This window comes from Marmota monax, unplaced genomic scaffold (assembly GCF_021218885.2).
Source record: "Marmota monax isolate L192 unplaced genomic scaffold, Marmota_monax_Labrador192_F-V1.1 WCK01_AAM20220418_F8-fsc00179, whole genome shotgun sequence".
Taxonomy (NCBI): domain Eukaryota; kingdom Metazoa; phylum Chordata; class Mammalia; order Rodentia; family Sciuridae; genus Marmota; species Marmota monax.
In genome coordinates this window covers 4,321,656-4,347,394 of record NW_026695200.1, presented here as the reverse complement: position 1 = coordinate 4,347,394, position 25,739 = coordinate 4,321,656, and the positions used below count along the sequence as shown (strand labels likewise).

At 40.3% G+C, this 25,739-nt stretch overlaps 1 pseudogene; it reads right to left on the bottom strand.

Annotated features, from left to right (window-relative positions):
* LOC124082356 (Ig mu chain C region secreted form-like) lies at positions 1-22,081 on the bottom strand (annotated as a pseudogene).
* Positions 22,082-25,739: the final 3,658 nt, after the last annotated feature.

Genomic DNA, 25,739 nt, shown 5'->3' with positions numbered 1-25,739 from the left:
TCAGTTGCAGGTTCTGGCTGTGTCAGACATGATCGGGGATATGTTATATAGGTGCATTTACCAGTGAACTTGTCCATGGTCCTCTCGTTCACCATGTGTGGCAGGGCCTCTTGGCCCACAAAGCAGATGAAGGTCTCATCTGAGTTCCAATCTTCCTCAGTCACCATCAGGATGCTGTGGGCATGGTAGAGGCCAGGATCCTGGGGTTCAAGCATCTAGGCACTTGTCATGTATTTGTCTGAGGACAAGAGCTGCCCCCACTGGAACTACTGTACAAAGACATACAGAGGAGAAAAAGCCATTCACCAGGCAGGTGATTGTGGCTACCTCCTGTAGGATCAGCTGTTACTGGACTTCTGATAGCAGATACATAGCTGGTGGGTGCTTGCCACCTCCCTGGACCTGGAGATGGCCTGCTTCAGCAGTGAGGGTAGATCAGTGTAAGTTGCCATGCATGTATAAATTGTTCCCTAGACTCCTGTTCTTCCACACAGACCCTGGCCTCTCCCAGAGCACTGAAGGTGGTGTTAAGGTGGCTATCAGAGATGTTGGTGTGGGTTTTCAGAAGTTCTCCATTCTGGCAGGCCCAGGAAATGCTCAGACTTTCATAGATGTCCAGGTCTGTGACCAGGCAGGACATTTTGGCTGACTTGGTGAGGAAGATACTAGTGAAAGATGGGGAGATGGTGAAGACCTAGGTGTGGATGGACCTGTGGTGCCACACATGGAAGACATGTTCTTGAAGATAAGCCCTCGGTGATCCACATAGCAGCTGAACATGTTCTAGCTAAACCAGTTGCTCTCAGCAATGATCAGTATGCTGGTGATCTTAAAGGTTAGGGGTTGGGACCCATTGACCTCTGCAGTCTTTGTTGAAGCTGGACTTCAAGGGCTTTCTCTCCCTTAGCCAAGACACTGGGATCTGCTTGGGGCTGAAGTCTGTGGCCTAGCAAATGAGCCTGGGCTTGCATGTGCCAGGGCCAGAGAAGGCATTTCAAGGTGGAATGAACACACTCACAAAGGAGGGCTATTCCACAGATCCTGGAGCTCTGGTAGGCCCTGCGAGTTTTTGTTGTTGCCGCTGTCCTGGACGCTGCATACCAGGTACTCATCAATGCCCTGAAAAACATCCTTGGAGGGCAGTAGGATCTTCTAGGTGGAACCAACACCTTAGGGAATGTCCTGACACCTTAACAGATCTCCAAGTTGTTCTTGTAGCCTCAGGAGAAGGTGGCAGCATTGGGTAGGAAGTCCTGTGCCAGGCAGCCAGATCCCCAGGCTCTCTTCAAACAAGGACCTCTCACAGGAGACCAGGGGAAGTGATTTGGGGGGAGATGGGCTCATTCTCCCAGCTTAGTACAGGTCACAAAAATCACCACAGCTCATTCCAACTCAGAGCAGATCAGGCTAGTTCACCCTTCTCAGTTCATCCTTGAATAGCCCAGCTCAGCCCAGAACAGCCCAACTCAGGTTAGCCCAATTTAATTCACTCTATCTCAGTGAAGAATCAGCCCAGTCCACCCCACCTGATCTCAGCTCATCTAAGTGTAGGTCAGCTTGTTTTAGCACAGCTCAGCTGAACCCACCTTAATTCATCATCTCATCCCATCTTAGCCTAGTTTAGCTCAACCCTGACAAGCCCAGCCAGCTCTTCTAGGCTCAGCCCAACTCAGCTCAGCTTACCCCACCCCACCCATCTCTCCAAATATTAATGAGGTGAGTTGATGTGATTTTCTGCTCCCTCTTTCACCCCTCGCATCTTCTGGTCTAAGTTCAGGGTTGAGGAACTCTGTGCTTCTTTTTTTAATATTTATTTTTAGTGTAGGTGGAAACAATACCTTTATTTTTATGTGGTGCTGAGGATTGAACCCAGTGCCTCATGCATACTAGGCAAGCGCTCTACCTCTGAGCCACAACCCTAGCTCCTCTATTCTTATTTTCTACTCTGGTAACTGATCTTCTAGTCTCTCCAAGTCTCAGACTTTGTAATATTGAATCTTAGGTATTGAATTTGTCATAAACCTCACAGGTTTGCTGTTTATTTACTGTCTTCCTTCTTTAGTGGGGAGAGAGATTAGAAATCGTTGTCTAGTACTCTTCTGCCATCTTAGCTTCTCCAATGTTTTTAATTAGCATACCTTTTTGTTCACTGTTCATGTTATAAAGTTCTACAAGATTTGTAAAAACATCATCATGTATCTACTGTTATAATTAAAAAAGAACCTTTTCACTGCCATGAAGAATTTCCTTAAATATATCTATTCAAACTTCCTACCTCTGAAACCCCTGATAGCCACTAAAATCTTTACTAGCTCTACACTGTTGCCTTTTCTAGTAAGTCAGACAAATAAAATTACATACTATGTTGCTTGTTTAAATTGTTTTTTTTTTCACTTATCAAAATGGTTTTTATATTATAACTGTTTTATGTTTCCTTAGATTTGCTTTTCCCTAATGGCAAATGGTATTAAGCATATTTTCCTGAGCTTTTAGGACATACCTAGGTCTTACTAGGGAAATGCCTATTCTTGTAATTAGCTATTTTTAATTGGGATATTTTCTTTCTTTTATTTTACATTTTAAGATCTTTTAAAATATAATTTTAGATATCAGGCCCTTATCAGCTAGAACTCACAACGACTTCCCCCCATTCTTTTAAGTGTCTTTTACTTTTTGGACCCAAATGTAATTTGTAATGTGGTGTGTACTCCTAAACTCTATAACTTAGGATTCATTTAGTTTGGAGACAACAATATGAACTGGGCATCTACTTTGAAAGAACCTTTTCATTAACATTTCATGTGCATATAAACAAACTATAACATTTCATGTGCATGTAAATGAATTTCTTATTATAACTGCATTAGCATCCCTTGATTATATATGATCTAATACTTAGACTATTAATTATCCAGCCTATCCCTTGAGTTATCTAAGGTAAGGTAACACTACTCTGGAACCAAAATACACAAATGCTCAGAAAACACAAGGAAATACTCAGAAGATCCTACATTTACTAGCCATAAAGATTTCTTTTACCTTTGATGGTGTACTTTCAATCACAAAAATATTTCAGTTCTGATGGAGTTCAGTGTCAGTTTTTTCTTCTGTCACATGCATTTCAGGATCATATCTTAAAAAGCATTGTTTAACCTAATGTCATGAAAATGTACTTTTTCTCTCTCCTATTGTAATAATTTAGCTCTTACATTTGAGTATATGAATGATTTTAAGTCACTTATACATGGTGTGAGGAAAAGTTCATTGTGCATGTTGTATACACATGCAACAGTAACTTTTGTGGAAAAAAATTTTCATATTGAATTGAGTCAGGAAACTTATAAAATCAGTTACCTATAAATGTATAGATTCATTATTGGACATTCAGTACTATAGCATTGATCTAAATGTCTGTCCTTATACTACTACCACAAATTTTAATTACTTATCACTTTGTAGTATGTTTTGAAATTGGGAATTATGAATCTAGTATGTCAACTTTGCTCTTATTTTTCAAGAGTGTTTTGGCTGTTCTGAACCTCTTTGCATTTCCATATTTTAGAATCAGTTTGCCAATGTAGGGCAAAAAATGTTAGGTGGTATGTTGATAGACATTAAATTGAATCAATAGTTCTACTTTGGGCAGTATTGCCATTTTTTTGTTGTTATACTTTCTAGATATACATGACGGTAGAATGTATTTTTAAAATTTTTTGTTTCATTGGTTCTTCATAGTTAAAAATGACAATAGAATCTATTTTCATGAAATTAGACAAGCATAGGATATATCTTATTGTAATTAGGACCTGATTTTTTTGGGTGGGCATGATTGTGGGGATCACTTAGGTAATTTTATATGTGTACATAGGAAAATTTTGTTGGATTTATTCTACTGTCTTTCCTATTATTCCACCTCCCTTCTTTTAGTTCTGTGGTGAGCCGCTTCTGCCGTTTCTGCAGATTATGGTCGCCATTACAAGATGGCGCTGGCTCCGCTGTGGTCTGTGACAAACAATTTCTTATCTGGGAAAGTTGGCACATGATTTTTCACCACCCTGTGAGAAAGTTCCACGCGGCAGCTTTGCATTGGGGCTTGGGATGCTTTATTAAGGCTGGGAGGGGCACCCGAGAGAAGAAGAAGAAATATCCAGGGACCTGAATAAAACTGTTGAGAGAAGATTCTCGAGTTGCGTCTTCCTTGCGGGCAAGGGGGTCGCGACAAGTGGTGCCGAAACCCGGGAACCAGAACTTTCAACAGTCAGGGGTGGTGCACCGGTTAGTCCCAGGTAAGTGGGATCCGCGACCAAAGCGGGGTTAGTCCCAATAAGTGGGATCCGCGATCAAAGCGGGGTTAGTCCCTAGTAAGTGGGATCCGCGACCAAAGCGGGACAGCTCCTCTGTAATGAAAGAGAGAGCCTTATATTTTATTGCAGCTGCACTGTGTACTTTCGCTCCTACTTTCGCTTTCTTTTTTTTGTGCTTTCTTTGTTGTTGCGTCATGGGTGCCGCATCTTCAAGTCCGCTTCTCCTGGCCCTAGATGGCCTGTTACGTTCCAAGGGACTGGAAGTGAAACATAGTACTTTACAGAGATTTTTACAGAAGATAGATATCGCTGCACCGTGGTTCGCATTTTCGGGCAGCCTTACTGTGCCTAGTTGGGATAAATTAGGCAAAGATCTTGACTTTGCTTCTGAGCAGGGCATATTAGAGGGTGGGGTGATACCCCTTTGGAAAATGGTCCGTAGTTGCCTTACAGATGATAGATGTCAGGAAGCACTTACTAAAGGACAGGAGGTTTTAGAGCGATTGCATGAGGAAAAATCGGAGATGGCAGAAAGTGAAGTGACTCGGGAGGATGGGAGTGTGCAGAGCATGAGACGGGGGAGGAAACGGTTGTATCCAGATCTCAGTACGCTGCGTACACCCCCATGCGAAAGTGGGTCAGAGGAGGAGGAGGATGAGGAGGAAGAGCTCGAGAGGCTGTCTCGTCAGCTAGGGAGTTTAGCTGTAGGAGAAGGGAACACAGATAAGCAAGGGCTCAAGAAAAGCGATCCCCCGGATCCACCGCCGGATGGCGGGGGCGTTTCGGGAAGAGCTTTCCATGCCCAAACATGGAGGGCTGTTCACGCTGAGATGGGTCTTGCTTATCCAGTTTTTCAGGATGACAACAGGGGAAGAGTCCATGAACCCTTAGATTTTAAAATTGTGAAGACCCTGGCGGAGTCTGTACGCACTTATGGGGTGGATGCCGCCTTCACGCTGACTCAGGTGGAAAATCTGTCTAGATACTGTATGACTCCCTCTGATTGGGCTAGCCTTGTTCGGGCTTGCGTTTCCCCGGGTAAATATTTGGACTGGAGAGCATTCGTGCTAGAGGGCGCAATAGAGCAGGCCGCCCAAAACCATGCAGCGGGACGCCCCCATTGGGACAAGGATATGCTCTTGGGACAGGGTAGATTTGCAAATCAACAGACAGGATTTCCTCTTGAGGCATATGATCAAATTAACAATATTTGTATTCGGGCATGGAAGTCGCTTCCAAATAGAGGAGAGGTGTCTGGCAATTTGACCAAGATTCTACAAGGCCCTACAGAACCTTTTTCAGATTTTGTAGCAAGGATGGTGGATGCTGCTGGAAAGATTTTTGGGGATCCTGATAGAGCCATGCCCCTTATCAAGCAATTGGTCTTTGAACAATGCACCAAGGAATGTAAAGCGGCAATCACTCCTTATAAAAATAAGGGCATAGAAGCATGGATGAAAGTGTGTAGAGAGATTGGAGGACCTTTAACTAATGCAGGTCTTGCAGCTGCTGTCCTTCGGGTGGCAAAAGGGGGCAATCCTGGTGCCGGAACATGCTTCCATTGTGGTCAGCCCGGTCATTTCAGACGTGAATGTCCTAAAAAAGATAATTTTACTGGACCCCCTCACGGTGGCCCTTCCAATGGCTTTCGTCAACCAGGGCTGTGTCCAAAATGTAAAAAAGGGAAGCATTGGGCAAAAGAGTGTAGATCAATGAGGGACATCCATGGACAGCCTATTTCAGCTGGGCCAAAAAACGGCCGAAGGGGCCCCCGACCCCAGGGCCCACAAATATATGGGGCAATGGAGAATGTCACACCCAAACCCGAGACATGGCCATCTCTACGCCATCCCATGAGACGCGGAGAGCCACTACAGGTGCCGCGGGATTGGACCTCTGTTCCACCTCCAGACTCGTATTAACACCTAAGATGGGAGTCCAATTGGTGGAAACTGAGTTCAAAGGGCCTTTACCGCCTGGCACTGTAGGTTTGCTAATTGGACGTGCATCTTCTACTTTGCAAGGTCTTCATGTCTTTCCTGGAGTTATTAGCCCTGATACTGTAGGGACAATAAAAGTTATGGTGGAAGCTCCAAGAGGCATTGTATCTATTTCCCCAGGAGACCGGATTGCCCAATTGTTACTTCTACCCAGCCTGCATACCCGCTTTTCTGCTGATTCCTTTTCAAGGACAAGTGATGAGATTGGAGTTACTGGAGGGAATTCTGTTTATTTGTCCTTAGATATGAATGACCGTCCTACTTTAAACTTAACCATAGAAGGCAAATCAATTTTGGGATTGCTCGATACTGGAGCAGATCGTAGTATAATTGCACAAAAGGACTGGTCAAAGGGGTGGCCGGTGCAGCTCTCAGATCAATCACTGAGAGGTTTGGGATATGCCCAAGCCCCTCAAATCAGCTGTAGACATCTATCTTGGAAGGACCCAGAAGGACACAATGGCACTTTTCAGCCTTATGTACTTGATTTACCTATCTCTTTATGGGGTCGTGATCTGATGAAAGACATGGGGTTCACTCTTAGTAATGACTATTCCCCGGCGTCTCAACAGATTATGCAAAATATGGGGTATAGGCCGGGTCTAGGACTAGGAAAACATCTACAGGGGCGTAGGCATCCTGTGCAAGGTCATCAAAAGCTTAACAGATTTGGTCTGGGTTTTTCCTAGGGGCCACTGGGGCTCAAATACCCATAACATGGCTCACCGAGGAGCCTGTTTGGGTGCCTCAGTGGCCTCTTCCCTCGGTTAAATTGGCAGCAGCCCATAATTTAATCAAAGAACAACTGGACTTGGGTCACATCCAACCTTCCACTTCTCCATGGAATACTCCCATATTTGTTATTAGGAAAAAAATCAGGAAAGTGGCGCCTACTGCATGATTTACGAGCAGTTAATGCTCAAATGCAACTTATGGGGCCCATTCAAAGAGGGCTGCCTCTGCTCTCCTCTATTCCTCAGGGCTGGCATATTATTGCTATTGACATTAAAGATTGTTTCTTTTCTATTCCTTTGCATCCTAAAGACTCACAACGTTTTGCTTTCACCCTTCCCTCGTGTAACCACGAGGAGCCAGATCTTAGGTTTGAGTGGGTAGTGTTGCCGCAGGGAATGGCTAATAGTCCCACAATGTGCCAGATGTATGTGGGGAAGGCACTCGCACCTCTCAGACATAAGTATTCCTCCATCAAGATCATTCATTATATGGATGATGTGTTATTGGCCGCTAAGTTAGAGCAGATAGTTAATGAGGCCTATAGAGACTTAGTAAAGCTGCTAGCTCAATATGGGCTACATATCGCACCTGAAAAGGTTCAAACAGGGAATTCTATTGAGTATTTGGGAGCAATCATTGGGCATGACAAATTGAAACCACAAAAAATCACCATAAGAACTCAGGATCTCCAAACTCTGAATGATTTTCAAAAACTGCTGGGAGATATTAATTGGATAAGGGGATATTTACATATTCCTAATGGTGTGCTCCAGCCTTTGTATGCTACCCTTAAGGGTGATCCAGATCTTGCTTCTCCTCGTAGCCTCACCAAAGAGGCCAGGGCAGCCCTTATAACAGTAGAAGAAGCTATACAACATGCTACTCTATGCAGGCTCCGCAGTGATAAACCTTTCCAGTTATGTGTGCTTGCCACTATGCGGCAGCCTACTGGAGTACTGTGGCAAGATGGGCCTTTACTATGGATCCACCCACATATATCCCCAGGAAAATCTTTAGAATACTATCCTGATGCTGTTGCAGCATTAGCACTTAAAGGGATCCACCAAAGCATTCAATTTTTCGGACAATCACCTTCTTCTCTTATTATACCCTATACTAAGGCTCAGCTTAATGTTTTGTGTGCTACTCTAGACAACTGGGCTATTCTATGTTGCTCGTTTCAAGGGGATATTGATAATCATTACCCTTCCCATCCATTACTCCATTTTGTTAAAGAACATCCCATCATTTTCCCTAAGGTAACTTCACCCAACCCAATTCCGGGGGCTGTTAACATTTTCACTGATGGTTCCAAGTCTGGAATGGGAGCTTATGTAATTAATGATTCTCCCCCTGTTCAGCATCAATTTGCTCCTGGTAATCCACAATGGGTTGAACTGCAAATTGTTATTGAGGTTTTTAAACAATGTTCTTTTCCTTTTAATCTTATCTCGGACTCCATTTATGTGGTACAAGCACTCAAAGTCCTGGAGGCCGTGGGAGCTATTAGTAATGCCCATAATGTATCTGCTTACTTTAATCAGCTTCAACAACTTATCTGTAGCCGCACTGCTCCTTTTTATCCAATGCACATACGGGCTCACACCTCTCTTCCTGGTCCGTTATCACAGGGTAATGCCTGTGCAGACTCAGCCACTAGAGACCAGTTGATATGCTTGGCTTCCTCCTTAGAGGGGGCTAAATTATTTCACCAGAATTTCCATGTTAATGCTTTAACGCTGCGCAGGCGTTTTTCCATTTCAAGAGCGGATGCTCGTCAGATAGTATTACAATGTCCCCATTGTGTCACATTTCTTCATCCCCCTACTTATGGAGTGAACCCACGGGGATTGAAGCCATTGGTTGTCTGGAAAATGGATGTGACGCACATACCTGACTTTGGTAACCTCAAGTATGTACATGTTTCTGTTGATACGTGCTCTGGAGTTATTCATGCCTCTGCTTTGTCGGGAGAGAAGGCACGTAATGTTATTACTCATTGCCTAGAAGCATGGGCAGCATGGGGTGCTCCTGCATCCCTTAAGACTGATAATGGACCTGCTTATACTGGCAGACAATTTACATCCTTTTGTTCTACCATGGGAGTGCAACTTACTCATGGTCTGCCTTACAATCCTCAAGGACAAGGCATTGTTGAGCGTGCTCATCGCACCTTAAAGGAAACTTTACAAAAACAAAAAGGGGGAATAGGAGCTGAACACACTCCTAAAGAACGCCTGTCCTTAGCTCTCTTTACCATTAATTTTTTAAATTTGGATATTCATGGTCACTCTGTGGCCGATAGACATGTGTCCCCTCAGCCCTCTGTGATTGGCTATGTTAAGTGGAAGGATGTTCTTACGGGCCAATGGAACGGCCCCGACCCCGTGCTGACATGGGCACGAGGATCTGTATGTGTTTTTCCCCAGGATCGCACGGAGCCGTTGTGGGTCCCTGAACGTCTGACAAGAAGAGTCTTGACATCAACCGACCAACAACAAGAGATACCACAGCAACCCTGTGATGAGGATCTTCACTCTGCTACGTGCTCTGGTTCTGGTGCTGGTGCCGATGGCACAGACGACACCAATGCAGTGGTGGGCAGTGGCACGGGCTTGGCCAATGCCGATGCCGGTTCATGGTAGTTCTAGTGTCCTCCCCACTCTTTTCTCTACCTCATGTGAGATGTCTGCTCCCTGTGCCTCTCCTAGAGGGGACGTGGAGAGCATTTTTAATCAATCTCAGGTTAATCTCACAGGAGTTTTTTGTTTCAGCCTTGGAAACGCTAATTGCATCAGCCTTAAGACCAAAAATTTGACTAACTGGGAGGATCCATTGCGGTCCAATCAGGTCTCAGGGAGTATTATTAATGCCGTACTGAGCCAAGTAGTTTCAGGGAAGCAATTAGGTTCAGGGACCCCTGTAAATAGCTCTGCTTTTAACATAACTACCTTGGCTATGATCTCCAAGGTACTAATCCCAGTGCCTCCTTCTTCTAATAGTACTTACAATGCCACTCATTTTAAGGCCTCTCCTTACTGTACCCCTAATCTTGGTTTCCCCCCAACATTTACGCCTTGTCAGGATCATTCTTGGGAGAGACTTCAAGTTGCTAAGGGTTTCTCTTTTTCCCCCTCTCTTAAGAGGTATGTTTATAACTTTAACCATAGTGCCAACTCCTCTACAGGAGTAGGTTGGTCCTGGTTTCAATGGCTGATTTTCAATGAGAAGGGGGCTTCAGCTGATATTTCTGCATTGGCTCAATTGCTGGGAGTCAGAAGCTGGCTGGCTAATGTTTCTGGTACTGTTCGCGAGAGTGAACGGGGTAATAGACTTACATCTGTTTCGTTCAACTCTTTGCTATATAATGCCACATTGCCCCCTGCGATGGTCTGCGTCCAATCCCCATTCTTGCTCCTTTTGACTAATGACACCTCGTCAGGGATGCTGGATTGTTCTAGTGTTACCTGTCTCTTATCTGAGTGTTGGAATGGTTCTTGGACTGTAGCAGTGGTTATGAAAATTCCAACCTTTGTCCCAATTCCAGTCACTGCGGACCCAGATAAATTCCCCATTGTTGAGCTACTTAGAGTCCGCAGGGATTTTGGAATTACGGCAGCTATAGTGACAGCTGTGGCAGTGTCTGCTGCTGCAGCGGTTACGGCCGGAGTGGCCATGGCCAGTCAAGTACAAACTGCTGCCACCATTAATCAAGTTGTTCAACAAACTTCTACCATACTTGAGTCCCAAAATTCAATTAATCAACATATTTTGTCAGGGATTTTAGCTGCCAACCAAAGAATAGATTTACTCCAAGCTCAGGTAGAAGAATTGGCCGACTTGGTGCTTTTGGGTTGTGTTGACCAACGTGCACATTTATGTATAACCTCTGTCAGATTTAATGATTCCAGAAATGCCTCCCGCATCATCGGAGAGTATCTATCCGGAACCTGGTCCATGGAAGCAGAAAACTTGATCCAGTCTCAACTAACTCAGATTGCTGTTCTGAATAGCACCCGTGTCGATCCTGTGACTTTGGGTCAATTCACCGATTGGATATCTTCTGCTTTTTCCTTCTTCAAAGAGTGGGTGGGGGTAGGCATTTTTGGTGCAATGTGTTGCTTCAGTGTTGTGCTCTGTTTGTGGCTTCTCTGTCGCCTTAAAACTCGCCATGCACAAGAAAAGGCTATGATCATACAAGCTCTTGCAGCTTTAGAAAATGGCAACTCGCCTCAAGTCTGGCTTGCGCATCTTAAGCAGTAAACCTTTGTCATGGTCGTTACACCCCAAGTTATTATAACATTGCACTGGGATCGACATGACTTTCCTTGTTATTCTCTTAGTGTTGGAAAGCCCTTGCACTCTGCCGGTCTTACTGCCATTGCACGCAGATGGGTTTCCACACTAGTGCTTTTCTATCGCCTTGAAGTTCGTGCCTTTCTTTCAGGGTGCTGTCAACTTGTTTGTCATTATAAACAGCCACAGTTCAGCCTCAGCTATCTCCCTTCGTCCACCATCGTCACGATACAGGATGCGAGGCAAGGCACTGCACTTGAGTGATCCTTGAAGAGGACCTCAAGGAGAGCATGTCCTATTGCATGCGGGTTAGACGCGTTCACGCCCCGCCCCACGAAAAAAGGCGTCGGCTGATATGGCCTCAGATCTGGGGAAGGGCCCTCCTTGGGACTGAGCCATACTATGCAGCCACTTCTGCACAGTGGGATAGGACCTCTACTCTCGCCTGTATTGTTTTAATAAAATAGAAAAGGGGGAACTGTGGTGAGCCGCTTCTGCCGTTTCTGCAGATTATGGTCGCCATTACAAGATGGCGCTGGCTCCGCTGTGGTCTGTGACAAACAATTTCTTATCTGGGAAAGTTGGCACATGATTTTTCACCACCCTGTGAGAAAGTTCCACGCGGCAGCTTTGCATTGGGGCTTGGGATGCTTTATTAAGGCTGGGAGGGGCACCCGAGAGAAGAAGAAGAAATATCCAGGGACCTGAATAAAACTGTTGAGAGAAGATTCTCGAGTTGCGTCTTCCTTGCGGGCAAGGGGGTCGCGACATAGTTCCCCTTTTTTTCTAATCCAATGAACTTCTCCCCACAGCACCCCACCCCCATGTCTTGTGGTTTAGCATCCAGATATTAGCAAAAATATTCAACCTTCAGTATATTGGGATTGGCTTATTTCAATAAGCATGATATTCTTCACATCCATCCATTTAGTGGCAAATGTCATAAGTTCATTCTTCTTTGTAATTGAGTAATATTCCATTATGTATATATAGCACAATTTCTGTCCTTTTATCTGTCGATGGGGATTTAGGTTGGTTCCATAGCTTAGCTATTATGAATTGTGCTGCTATAAATATTGAGGATGTCGCATTCTGATTTTAATTCCTTTGGATATATGCCTAGGAGTTGGGTTACTGGGTTAAATGGTGGTGGTTTCATTCCTACTTTTTTGAGGAATCTCCATACTACTTTCCAGAGTGGTTGGACCAATTTGTAGTTCCTCCAGCAACATGTGAGGGTTCCCTTTTCCTCACATCCTTGCCAATATTTGTTGTTACTTGTATTCTTTCTGTGTGGGGGGGGACGTGGGCTGGGGATTGAACAGGGCCTTGTGCATGTGAGGCAAGCACTCTACCAACTGAGCTATATCCCCAGCTCCCTCTTACTTGTATTCTTGATAATTGCTATTCCAACTGGAATGAGATGGAATCCCAGTGTGGTTTTAATTTGCATTTCTCTAACTGCTAGATGGGTTGAACATTTTTTCATATATTTATTGATTGATCATATTTTTTCTGTGAAGTGCCTATTCAGTTTCTTTGCCCATTTATTGATTGGGTTATGTTTTTTGGTGTTAAGTTTTTTGAGTTCTTTATATATTCTGAATATTAATGCTCTATCTTAGGTACAGGTAGCAGAGGTATTCTCCCATCTGTAGTCTCTCACTTCACATTCTCGATTGTTTCCTTTTCCCTGAAGAATCTTTTTGGTTTGATTCCATTCCATTTGTTATTCTTGTTTTTACTTCTTTTACTTTAGGAGTCTTATTAAGGAAGTTGAATCCTAGGCTGACATGATGTACATTTTGGGCTACTTTTTCTTCTAGTAGGTGCGAGATCTAGTTTTTAGTGTCTGGATTGATAAATTGGCTGAGATCTGGACTGGTTTACCTCTGAATGTAACCAAGCATTTTTTTCTTGCTGCTTTCAAAATTCTTTTCTTATTCTCTAGCACACTGTATCAAACTTGTGTCCCTACATCAGCTCTTCCTGACCTTTGGCAGTTTTGATCTACAACTTCTTGTCTACAGCATCTTCAAATTATAACTCTTGTGAATTTTTTTAGTCTGTATCCATACCTAGTCTAACATCAGATTTGGACTTGTGAAGCCACTATAATCACATAAGCCAATTTCTTAAAATAAATGTCTTTCTATAAATACAAAAAATTTAATTCTTATTGTGTATGTTAGACAATTTCATAACAATGTGTCATGGAGCTGGTCTGTTGTAATTTTTTATATTTGGAGTCCAGTATACTTTCTAGATTTGATTTTCCATTTCATTCTTAAGATTTTGGAAATTTTCTGATATTATTTCATTGAAAAGATTGTGCATTCCTTTGGTATATATTCATCTATCCTGATGAATTTTAAGTTTGGTCTTTTAATATTATCCCAAATTTCTTGAAAGTTCTGCTCATGGTCGCTTAATCTCTTCTCTGGGGGTCAACTTTATTTTCAAGATTATATACTTTGGCTTCGGGGCCTCAAAATTTATCTTCCAAGTGGTCTAGTCTGTTGGTGATGCTTTCCAATAAATTTTTAATTTGGTTTACTATTCCTTCATTTTGAGGATTTCCAAGCGATTCTTCTTCAGGATCTTTATCTCCTTTTTGAAGTGATCTTTCACTTCTTGTATTTTTTTCTCTGATTTTATTTCTTACATTATCTTTTACCTCATAGATAGGTAACCATGAATTTTCTAAATTCGCCTCTGATATTTTCTCCATGATGGTATTATTGATATGTTATTGAGATGTTCTGTGTCATTGGGGATGGTTTTTTCCTTTGCCTTTTCATATTGTGTGTGTGTCTACCCATCTATCTGGATGGATATGAAGCTGTAGAGTTTCTACCTTACAACTTTATAGTCCTTCTGTGTTACTAGTACATTACAGTATGAGGAAAGAGAAAAGAGGATAGAAAATCATTTGCCATTTCAAAGGGCAAATAGAGCAGATGCAGTGGTAATTTAGAATGTGTTGTTATGAGGAGGGTAAGAAAAAATGGAAGTAAGAATATAAAGGAATGGAGAATGCAGTTTGTCTGCCAGCAATAGTAAAAAGAGAGAGGGAGACAAGGGAAATAGAATAGTGGCAAAGACTATACAAAATATGCTAATCAAAACCCTTAATCCTCAGAAAAACAGAACATGGAAAAATAACAAAAACCTTCCAAACAGGGTAAAAATGAGGACAGAGAAACTAAAATGTATATGCATAGGTGATCTTGAATCAATCAGTACACATTCAAATAAAACAACAACCAAAAAGAGAAAACAAAAAACAACAGAAAAAAAAAAAAACATGAAAATCTTGGTAAACAAGAAATTAAGGAGTCATTTCTACTATGGTGGGCAAAATAGTCAGAAAATATATGTGTTCACTGTCTGTGCTCAACTGATTTTCTTTTGTTTTTTCTTCTTGAGGTATGAATTGAGCAAAGGAGTGTGGACCATTGGCTGTCAAATCCTTCCTTTTTGTTGTGTGGTTCAATGGGTTGAAGGTGGGGGTTTAAGACTTTCCAACTTCCCTTCTTGAGAGATTGGTGTGGGATAGGACGGGAAGAGCTCTCCATTCAACTCCCCAGGTGTGTTTCCCACTGTGTTCTATGAGAAGAGTTCCTGTGGGTGAAGTTCCAGGTCGCAGAGACTTAGGTTTAGTGAGGTTCCAGGTGCTTTATTGTGTGACAAATTGCTGACAGATTTGTAGTAGATACTGATCTGTGACAGGCTGGACAGGCCAGTGAGCAAAGCAGTGAGCTGGGTGGGCCAGGCTATGGGCCAGGTAGCAATGCCACTGTCTGGGGCAGATGTGCCTGGCAGCAAAGTGGCAGGCTGGGCAGGCTCAGCTGCATCCCAATGGCAAATCAGCTGGCTGGGCCAGGAGTTAGAGCAGCTTTTCAGGTGGGCCTAGCCAACCTAAGCCAGGTGGTCCATGGCTGGGCAGGCCAGATGGCAAAGCAGTTGGCTGGTTAGGTGGGCCTGGCTGTAAAGTTGTTGACCAGGCAGGCTGGGCTACAGGTAGCTGGTACAATGTCATGTTATGTCAGATAGGCCTCACTGTCCTGGGCCGGTCAGATCAGGGCTGGGTGACAGGCCTTATAGGCTGGCTGTGAAGCTGTGGGCAAAGCCAGGCAGCCTGGCAACAAAATTGTGATCTGGCAGGTTGGGCTATAGGCCAGTAGTGAAGAGCGGGCCTAGTAAGCTGAGCAGTGGGCCAGGCGGTGAGCTGGGGGTTGGGCAACTGGAGGCCCCAGGGCCAGGTTCCTAGGCATGTCCTAGACTGGTGCCAGACCCAGTAGGTGCCAGATTGGGTGGGTACTAGGGGTGGGTGAGTGCCAGGGACCTGGGGGACAGATTTTAAAAAATTGAATTTATCAATTGGTGCTAGATTCAGTGGGTGCTGGTGGGTGCTAGATTCGGTGGGTGATGGGGATTGGGGACTGCTAGGGACTCAGCAGGTACCTGGGACCCTGTGGATGCCAGACCCTATGGAAGTGCTGGAGACCATAAGGGTGCCAGAGACACAGTGGGTATTTGAACCAGGTAGGTGAAAGACCAATGCTGAACTTGGTGGGCACTAGGGACCTGGTGTGTGCTGGACTGAAAGGGCACTAGGGATTGAGCAGATGGAGTACCCAGAACCTGGAGACCCAATGAGTGCTGTTCTGGCAATGGGTCAGGCATCAGAACCAGTCACACATGAAAGTTGAGGGCCAGAGTGTCCTCACACCCACCCTTTCAACTATCTGACTTGCTATAGCTGACTTTGTTAGGCCATGTGAGCTGTAGGAATCACAGGGTTTAGGAGAGCCAGATTCTTCCTAGCCTTTCCATCTGTGCTACCGTGGGCAAAATTCTCAGTTTCTCATTTTCCACAGGATTGCTAGCCTCAGATAGGTTTCACAGACCTAGTGTTGAACTCATAGATCTGAGTTTCCAGTTCCCATTGGCACTGCCATACTGTAGCCCTGAGATGGTTCCTGGATTGGCTCTCTGTAGACAATTGATAAATTCAATTTTTTTAAATCTGTTTAATGAGTCAAACCATCTGATTCGTCTAGGGCAAATTGCCCTTCCAGTCTCAGGATTTTTCACTCTAAACCTTGGGGAGAAGCAATATTTCTGCTGCTTGAGATCTGGGTAGCCAAGCTAGGAGAAATTATGTCTCCAATCCACATCTTGCCCCTACTATTAGAGTGTATTTTGACAAAATATACATACATGGCATATAACTTATTCTGATTAGGATCCCATTCTTGTGGTTATATATGATATGCAGTTTCACTGCTTGTTTATTCATATATGAACATAGGAAATTTATGTCTAATTCATCCCATGATCTTTCCTATTCCTATCCCCCGTCTCTTCCCTTCCTTCTTTCCCCTTTGTCTAATCCATTCTTTGACCCCTTGCTGTGTGTTAACATCTGCATATCAGAACATTCAGCCTTTGGTTTTAGGGGATTGGCTTAATATTTAGACTAGGGAAGGTAATTGAATCTTATCAATAATTAGAGGTGCAGGAAGAGGATCTTTCGTTAGCTAAACATTCAGATTAGACCTCAGCCTTGACCTTGATCTACCTCTGAGAAATTGAGTGATGTGTGATTTTGAATCATTCAATTATGTGGAAATCTGTGCATCTATAGTAAATAATAAACCTGACGGTAAACATAATGTAGCATTCCAGACCAGATTCTAGGACTGAAAGAAATGATACTGGAAAATCTGTTAAATATGAATAAAGTCAAATTTCATAGTTTTTCTACCACTGTCAATATAAGAGTTTTTTGTTAGTTATATCCACTTCATTGTTAGCACGGTTCTGTTAAGCCATGTCCTTAGTAATATTCAACTGCAAAGATATGTCCATATCTTTTTGAGGATATTGAATCTAATAATAATAAAGGATCCATCTATTTCCCATTACACTTCTAGCAGTTTCTGCCTCATATAATTGGAAACTCTGTTCTTTTTTTTTGTTCTTTTTAGATATACATGAGAGTAGAGTATACTTTGGCATTTTATACATACATGGAGTAAAACTTATTCTAATTAGGATCTCATTCTTATGGTTGAATATGATGTGGAGTTACACTGTTCATGTATTCATATATGAACATAGGAAAGTTATGTCTAATTCATTCTACTGTCTTTCCTATTCCAATTCCCCTTCACTTCTATTCATTTCCCTTTGTCTAATTCAATGAACTTCTGTTCTTCCCTTCACACCCTCCTTATTGTGAATTAATATCTGCATATCAGAAAGAACATTTGGTCTTTGGTATTGGGGGATTGGCTTATTTAACTTAGAATGACAGTCTCCAGTTCCATGTATTTAATGGAAAATGGCATAATTTTATTTTTCTTTGTAGCTGAGTAATATTTCATTATGCATGTATGATACCATATTTTCTTTATCAATTTATATGTTTAAAGCACCTAGATTGATTCCATAGCTTAGTTATTGTGAATTGAGCTGCTATAAACATTGATGCAGCTGCATCACTGTAGTATACTGATTTGAAGTCCTTTGGGTATAAACCAAAGTGTGGGATAGCTGGGTCAAATGTGGTTCCACTCCAAGTTTTCTGAGGAATTGCTATACTTCTTTCTAGAGTGGATGTACCAATTTTAAGTCCCACCAGCAATGTATGAGTATAACATTTTTCCCACATCCTTGCCAACATTTTTGTTACTTGTATTCTTGATAATTGCTATTCTGAATAGAGTGAGATAGAATCTCAGTATGGTTTTAATTTGCATTTGTCTAATTATAAGAGATGTTGAACATTTCTTCATTTATTTGTTGACCATTAGTATTTCTTCTTCTGTGAAGTGTCTATTCAGTTCCTTTGCTCATTCATTGACTGGGTTATTTGTTTTTGGTGTTAAGTTTTTTGAGTTCTTTGTATATCCTTGAGATTAGTGCACTATCTGAGGTGTGGATGGCAAAGATGAAATTCCATTATTTTTTAAAAATATTTTTACTATTGTTGATGGTCCTTTATTTTATTTATTTATATGTGGTGCTGAGAATCAAACCCAGTGTTTTACATGTACTTGGCAAGCACTCTACCACTGAGCCACAACCCCAGGCCCAAAACTCTGTTATTAATCACATAATTTTAAAAAAAATTGTTATATCTTCTTATTACTTATTTACTGTTGTACCATTAATTTCCACATAATTTAAATGGTTCAGAATTACACTCATATCACTTAGTTCCTCAGGGTCAGTAGCCCACTGGAGATAAATATCAAAGCTGAGGTCTCATCTGAATGTTAAGCTGCATAAAGTTCCTCTTCTAGCATATCAAATTATTGATAGGCTTCTTAGAGTATTGACCTCTTTATCTTCATGTGAAACCTTTCTATATCCCTCATCACTATGCTTTTGCCAGCTTTGTGTGAAATTATTACAGTTACTATTATATTTAGATTATTCACATTCAAAATAATTATTTATGAAGTTGAATTAATGTTTAAGATATTGTTACTGTTTTCTGCATGTGTGTGTATGTTGGGTATGTGTCTATATGTGTGTATGTTTGTGTTTGTAGTGATTGAAGTTAGGGCCTTGTGCATGCTAAGATGTATGCCTAGCCCTAATTTTGCTTTTATTCTATTCTTTTTCGCAATTTTTTTCTTCCAACTCTTTTCTAACTTTTGGAGTTTTAATTGAGCATTGTATTTTATTCCATTTTCGCTCCTTCCTTAGTAAATTAGTTACATTTTTTTTTTCTGTTTAGTAGTGTTTGCCCTAGAAAGTAAAATTTTATTTTTTGAATTATTAGTGTAATTGTTGAAAATAATAATAGTGATAGTGTATAAAAAATTGTGGTGAATGACAATAATATAAAAGAATAAAGAGAGGAATTAGAATCGTCTTCTTAATGTTTCGTATTTACACTACATGTGAAGATATATAGACTTATTTGACAACAGATTTACATTAGTTGTACTAGAATGTCAGGACTGATTATCAGATCAAGGTAATTTCTTTTTAAATTTTTTTTTGTCTTGGGGCTGGGGATATGGCTCAGTTGTTAGATTGCTTGCCTCACATGCACAAGGCCCTGGGTTCAATCCCAAGAACCACACACACATGCAAAAATTTGTCTTGTTGTGGAACCAGAATAAAATGATGTCACAGAATACATTGAGAAATTCTCTCTCCCCCAGTGTTGTTGTGGCTCTTTCTGTCAAGTAAAGAGTTTTAGATGGAGTGATATTTATTCTTTTTTTTTTTTTTTTTTTTTTTTTAATTTTTTATTGTGGGTTGTTCAAAACATTACAAATTTCTTGACATATCATATTCCACACTTTGATTCTAGTGGGTTATGAACTCCCACCTTCACCCCATACACAGATTGCAGATTCACATCAGTTACACATCCATTGATTTACAAATTGCCATACTAGTGTCTGTTGTGCTCCGCTGCCTTTCCCATCATCCACCCTCCCCCCTCCCCACCTCTCCCCTCCCCTCGATATTTATTCTTTAAAGATTTGGAATACTTCACCAGAACAGTTACCTCAACCTAGACAGGGAATCAAATCCTTACAACAGGCAATGATTCTTCCCTAGCCAAACCATCATTTGAGACCTCAGTAATAATTATTTCATACCTCTGCATTCTTGAGCTTAGGAAATTGAATATTGTGCATAATTTTAATCCACTGAATGGTGTGTTAATTAGGAATGCAGCAGTAAATAATTGATATACCTGGCAGTCAGCATAATATGGTACCCTATAATGGCTCATGAAAGAAAAAAATAAAAGTAATGTTAGTGGAAAATATGGTAAAACTGGGAGTTCAGTTTATAGTCTTTATAATGTCATTTTCTCAGTTTTCACAAATTAAACCATGATTATATCAGATGTTTTCATTAGAGAAAATGAAAGGAACATGACTTTCTCTGTACCATTAAATCATCTTACTATAAATCTAAAATTTATTCAAAATAAATTTTTATTTTTAAATGTACTATTTTGATTATAAAAAATACAGAAAATCTTGAGTTAAAGTGATAATAAGAATGCCTAGCCCTATTTTTGCTTTTATTCTATTCTTTTTCCCAATTTTTTTCTTCCAACTCTTTTGAAAGGAAACATCAAATTCCTGATCTGTCCACCACCCTAAACCAGGTGTGTCTGCCTCAAAAAGACTATCAATCTCCAGGGATTTTAGCACATCAAATTATTGATAGGCTTCTTAGAATATTTTTTCTTTTCTCTTTTTTCTTTTTTCCTCATTGTAATCCCCATTAGCCAGTCATCAGTTGGAATATAGGAAACCACTTCTTTAAACAGAGATGCCTATGTCTCACAAAGAAAAGGAAGTTGTATATTCAGGTATCATCTGGCAGTACATTTATAGGATCCCTGAAGACTTCCTGGAAAATGTGACTTTTTGGTGTTAGAAATCAAAATAGTGAAACATCCGACAGGATACAGAAATTATATTTGTACATTCGGAAGAGAGTTTCCTTGGTATTGACTGTTCCTTGAGTTATTAAAAAGCTATAGTTTCAGGCCTGTGAGAAAACGCTTTGATAATTAAGTACTTCTTATACTACAGACTCAACCATGAACTCTATATGACCTCAAGAGAACAACATAGAGGATGAACCACTTAATTTGGCTCATGCTTTCAGAAGTTCAGTTCATTATCTGCTGACTTCATACCTCTGGGTCCAAGGCGAGGCACAACCATCCCAGTGGAAGTGTTACTGGTAGAAATCAGGATCACATCCATGTTTTACTGAGTCTAAGAATGAACACTGTGAATGCTGAGATAAGCAAGAAAGCAGAAATTTGTTATGAGGTTAAGGTACAAAAGTATAAGAAAGCTCCCAATGGAGAATCTGGGAGGGAGAAATTACCACCAGAGTCTCTTGGTATCCCTTTTCATTTAAAGGCACATAAAGGGAAGTCAACTGACCCTCTCTTGCAACCTGTCCTTGAGATTTTAATTGTTGCATGCAGGGACTCAGGCTGATTTGCATAGTAGTCTCTCTCTCTTTTTTTTTTTTTTTTTTTTGAGAATAGATGTTTTTGTCCTTTTTGAGAAACATGTTTTTTGACATGTTGAAGCATATCTCAAATAGCAAGTCCTCACCATTCTTTCCTATTCTTACTGCCTATTCCCCCTACCTCAGAAGGGTGTGGCAGATGAAAGCAGCTTAATGAATAGCAACAAGAAAACAGAAAGAGGGAGCTCCACTCATAAGGAACAAAATATAAACCCCAAAGTCATTCCTGCAGTGACCTATTTTCTCCAGTCAGACCCTACCTGCCTATAGTTGTCACCAAATTGCTCCTTATCAATAGGTTAATCCGCTGATTAGGTTACAACTCTTATAATCTAATTACTTCAAGTCTGAATATTTTCCCATATTTCGCACTTGAGTTTTGTGGGATAACTCCTATCTAACCTATAAAATCCCTCCATGGCTCATGTGCTACAAATGGTTCCCAATTTAACAGTATAAACATTGTAGAACTTTAAGAATTGGAGCTAGTGGAAGACGGTTAAATAATGGGGCCACCATTTACAAAATGGCTTAGTGTGGCTTTTGCAAGACAAGAATAGTTCCCATTAGAGTGAGTTGTTATAAAATAATGAGCCTTACCTTTCCCCATGCTCTTGCTTCCTCATTATGACATGTGCCTTTTCTTAATGTGGCCATTTCCTTTTCCATGTCTCTGACATGAAACGCAGCCAGGGTGGACATTGCCAGATATCTGCACCATGTCGTTGATATTTTCCAGCTCTAAGTCATTAACATTTTACATTATCCAGCCTTGAATATTTTGTTATAGCAACACAAAACAGATTGTGCCATGGGCCATAAGAATGGTAATTATACCTACCTGTTTGTGTGTTGTGTAGCTTGTATCATTTAATAGCATATAAAATATGTAGTGTAATACCAAGTTTACTTTAACCACTATGACAACTTTGCTAAGATTTTGCCAGATACCTCATTTGCCCTATTTATGAAATATATCACAATAATAAATAAAACATAAAAACCAGTGCCGCAAATATTTTGTATTTCTTAGGATTTTTTAAGCTAATTTTTGAAAAATCATTTTTCACCTTGTTTAACTGAAGATATTTGTATTGTATTATTCATATAATTACATGAGATGAAAGATGGAAGCAAAATACATTAAATTCCTCCCATTCAGATCAAACTCTCCTGAACTTTCAACTTATTATCTTGTCCTTTACTTTCCCCATGTTATCACCATTTCTATTCATTCACAATTTGGAAATTTTTGTGTTTATTGAGAAAAACTTACACAACAATGTGAGATTATATATCAAATCTATGGCAAACCCCTTGTAAATTCTGATGCTATCATACATGTTAACTTTTCTCCGTTGTGGCAAAAATATGTGAGAAGAACAACATAAGGAATGAAGTTACATTTTGACTCATGATTTTTAGAAGACTGAGTACATGGTTGGCTGGCTCCAATGTAAAGATATGGTAGAAAGGCATGGAAGAGGAAAGCTATTCAACTAATGGCAGCTGGGATGCAGAGAGTGACAGGAGTGGGAGATGGACAGATGTAGTCCCTAAAGCCACACCATCAGTGACCTCCTTCCTCCAGCCATCCCCAATCTGCCTATAATTCTTACTTCCTCCCAGTTAGTCCTTTCAAATTATTCAAAGATCATTTATTTGGGTTTGAAGAAATTCAAAATCCAAAACATAACATTCTACCCCTGGCCCTCACAAAGCTCAGGCTCATCTCAAAATGTAGATTAATCCAGTCAATCTCCAAGAGCCCCTCCCTGTGTTTTTAATAGTTCCATACAGAGAGGGTGACAATGGAAGGCTTTTTAGGTCAAGTTCATATATGTATACCCAAATAACCACATCATAACTGCATTATAACCTGGAGTTTCTCACAGTATCAATATTGTTATGCATCCTTATTTTAAAAATATCTAGCATGAAAGAACACAAAGTGTTCTTTGTGACTGCTTATTTCTCAGTTAGATTCTGGTGACTAATCTCCTGTATTCTGATTGACTGCTGATGAAACACAGTTAAATATATTTTTACATACATTGAACAGCACAATATACAGTCAGCCTAGACAATAGAGTTACCTAGTGGACTACTGAAATTTGTTTTGTGTGTGGATATGTCATTTTATGAACTATGGCTCAAGATGTCCATTGAAGAGGAAATGAGAAGCCAATAATTTACCTGAGTACTAAAACATGATTCTTAGCTTTCTAAAGACTTTTAAAAGTTGAATGAGAATTTATGACCTTATCTGAGAAATATGAACAATGTTCTCTCTAAGCTGTATTCTAAACCTAATTCTTCAACATATAATATTTGTATATATTACTTTTTCTTTAACCCTGTTAATGTGCATGATGATCATACAAATAGTTACTGTGGGTTAAGGTAGATGCTGTATAGCTTTCATAATAAGGTTTATTAGGATATGTTCTTTTTTTACTTTGATCTGCCTCCTTGTTATTGTAATCATGTCTATATTGAAATTGGTTTTGTTGTCACCTCTTGAATATATTGAGTGAAGTAGGAATTCATATAATTCATGATGTAGAATGCTGAATGAAATGTGAATTTTAAAATAATCATTTTTCATTGGCCAAGAAGAGTCACATGGTCAGGCTAGCTTCAAAGAGGTCAGAGAAGGAAGATCCCACCATGAGTCCAGAAAGTAGAAAGAGACAAGAAATTTGTGAGTAGATGTGTTGTCATCTGTGACTATTTTCTCTAAATGCTGCCAGCCAACTTGAGAGGAAGGGAGTGTGGATCAATTTTTCTGAAATCATGTGTCCTAACTTTTAAGACTTAGTAATATCATGTAGGAATTCTCTCATAGATCTGCTTGGATGAACAGCAAAGCAGTATTTGTTTTAGCAAAGAATGGTGCCTTCATTCTCCTGGAGTTGAAGAATTACATTAATTAAAACATGGTGGATACCCTGGATCAACTAGAACAATGGGATGTGAGAAAGACTGAAGTGCTAATCAAAACTGCACTGAGATTTCATCTCACCTCAATACAAATAATAATAAAGGCCGGTGAGGATGTGGGGAAGAAATTACCTTCATAACATTCTCAGTAGGACTGCAAATTAGTATAAATACTCTGAAAAGCAGTATGGAGATTCCTCAAAAAACACAGTTCTCCCATTCATTGATATTTATCCAAAAGAACTAAAATCAGCATTCTATAGTGATACAGGCACACAAATGTTTATAGAAGCACAATTCAAAAGAGTCAAGTTATGGAATGAGCCCAGTTTTACCTATAAAAAGATGAATAAATATATTTTATATACACAATGGAGTTTTACTCGGCCATAAAGAATGAAATTATGGCATATGCTGTTAACTGGATTAAACTGAAGAACATCATGCTAAATAAAATAAACCATACTCAAAGTCAAGGATCAAATGTTTTCTTTTATATGCATAAGCTCAACAAAAATAAGTTTAAAAAAGTGGGGGAGTCCCATAAAAATAGAAGGGATGTCACTGCAGCAGAGGAAGGGGATTTGAGGGATTGAAGGAGGGATAAGAAAAGGAAAGGATTGTGGAATATAAATGACTAAATTAAGCTATAAATATATGTTAATATAACACAATGAGTTTCACCTTAATGTATATCTATAAAGAACTGTTAGGAGCTGGGGTTGTGGCTCAGCAGTAGAGTGCTCACGTAGCAAGATCCTCAGCAATACATAAAAATAAATAAATAAATAAATAAATAATAAAATAAAGGTATTGTGTCCAACTACAACTAAAAAATATTTTTTTTAAAAAAAGCACTAACTTAAAACAAATAATAGAATGAAGACCAATAGAATAGAGGAAGCGGAACGGGGGCAGGGAGAAAGGGAGGGAAATGGGAAGTTCTGGGGACTAAAGTAGAAAATATTGTTCTTGTGCTTGTATGTTTATGTCAAAATGAAGCCCAATATTATGTGTCACTATAATACACTAATAAAAAATATTTTAAATCCTGGGTCACTTGATCTTAATTTTTTCTTTTTCTAGTTCTGGGGAATGAAATATAGAGCCTGAAGTGTAAGTGTTCTACCACTAAATAGCATCCCAATCTGATCAGAAGATTTAATGTTGTAAAAAAGGGAATACTTTCAAAATGGATCTATAGGTTAAAGAACAGTCACTATGGCAATCCTGGCTTTCTTTGAAAAATAATTTTTTTCTGGAAATTAGCAAACAATTTATATGAAAATGTAAGTTCTTCTGAATGGCTAAAACAATTCTAAGAACAGAATTGGAATACTCTGTTCCTATTTCCTATTTATCATCACACATTTTAAGACCACATCAAGAGGAAAGAACCTAACATGCTGTCTCCACA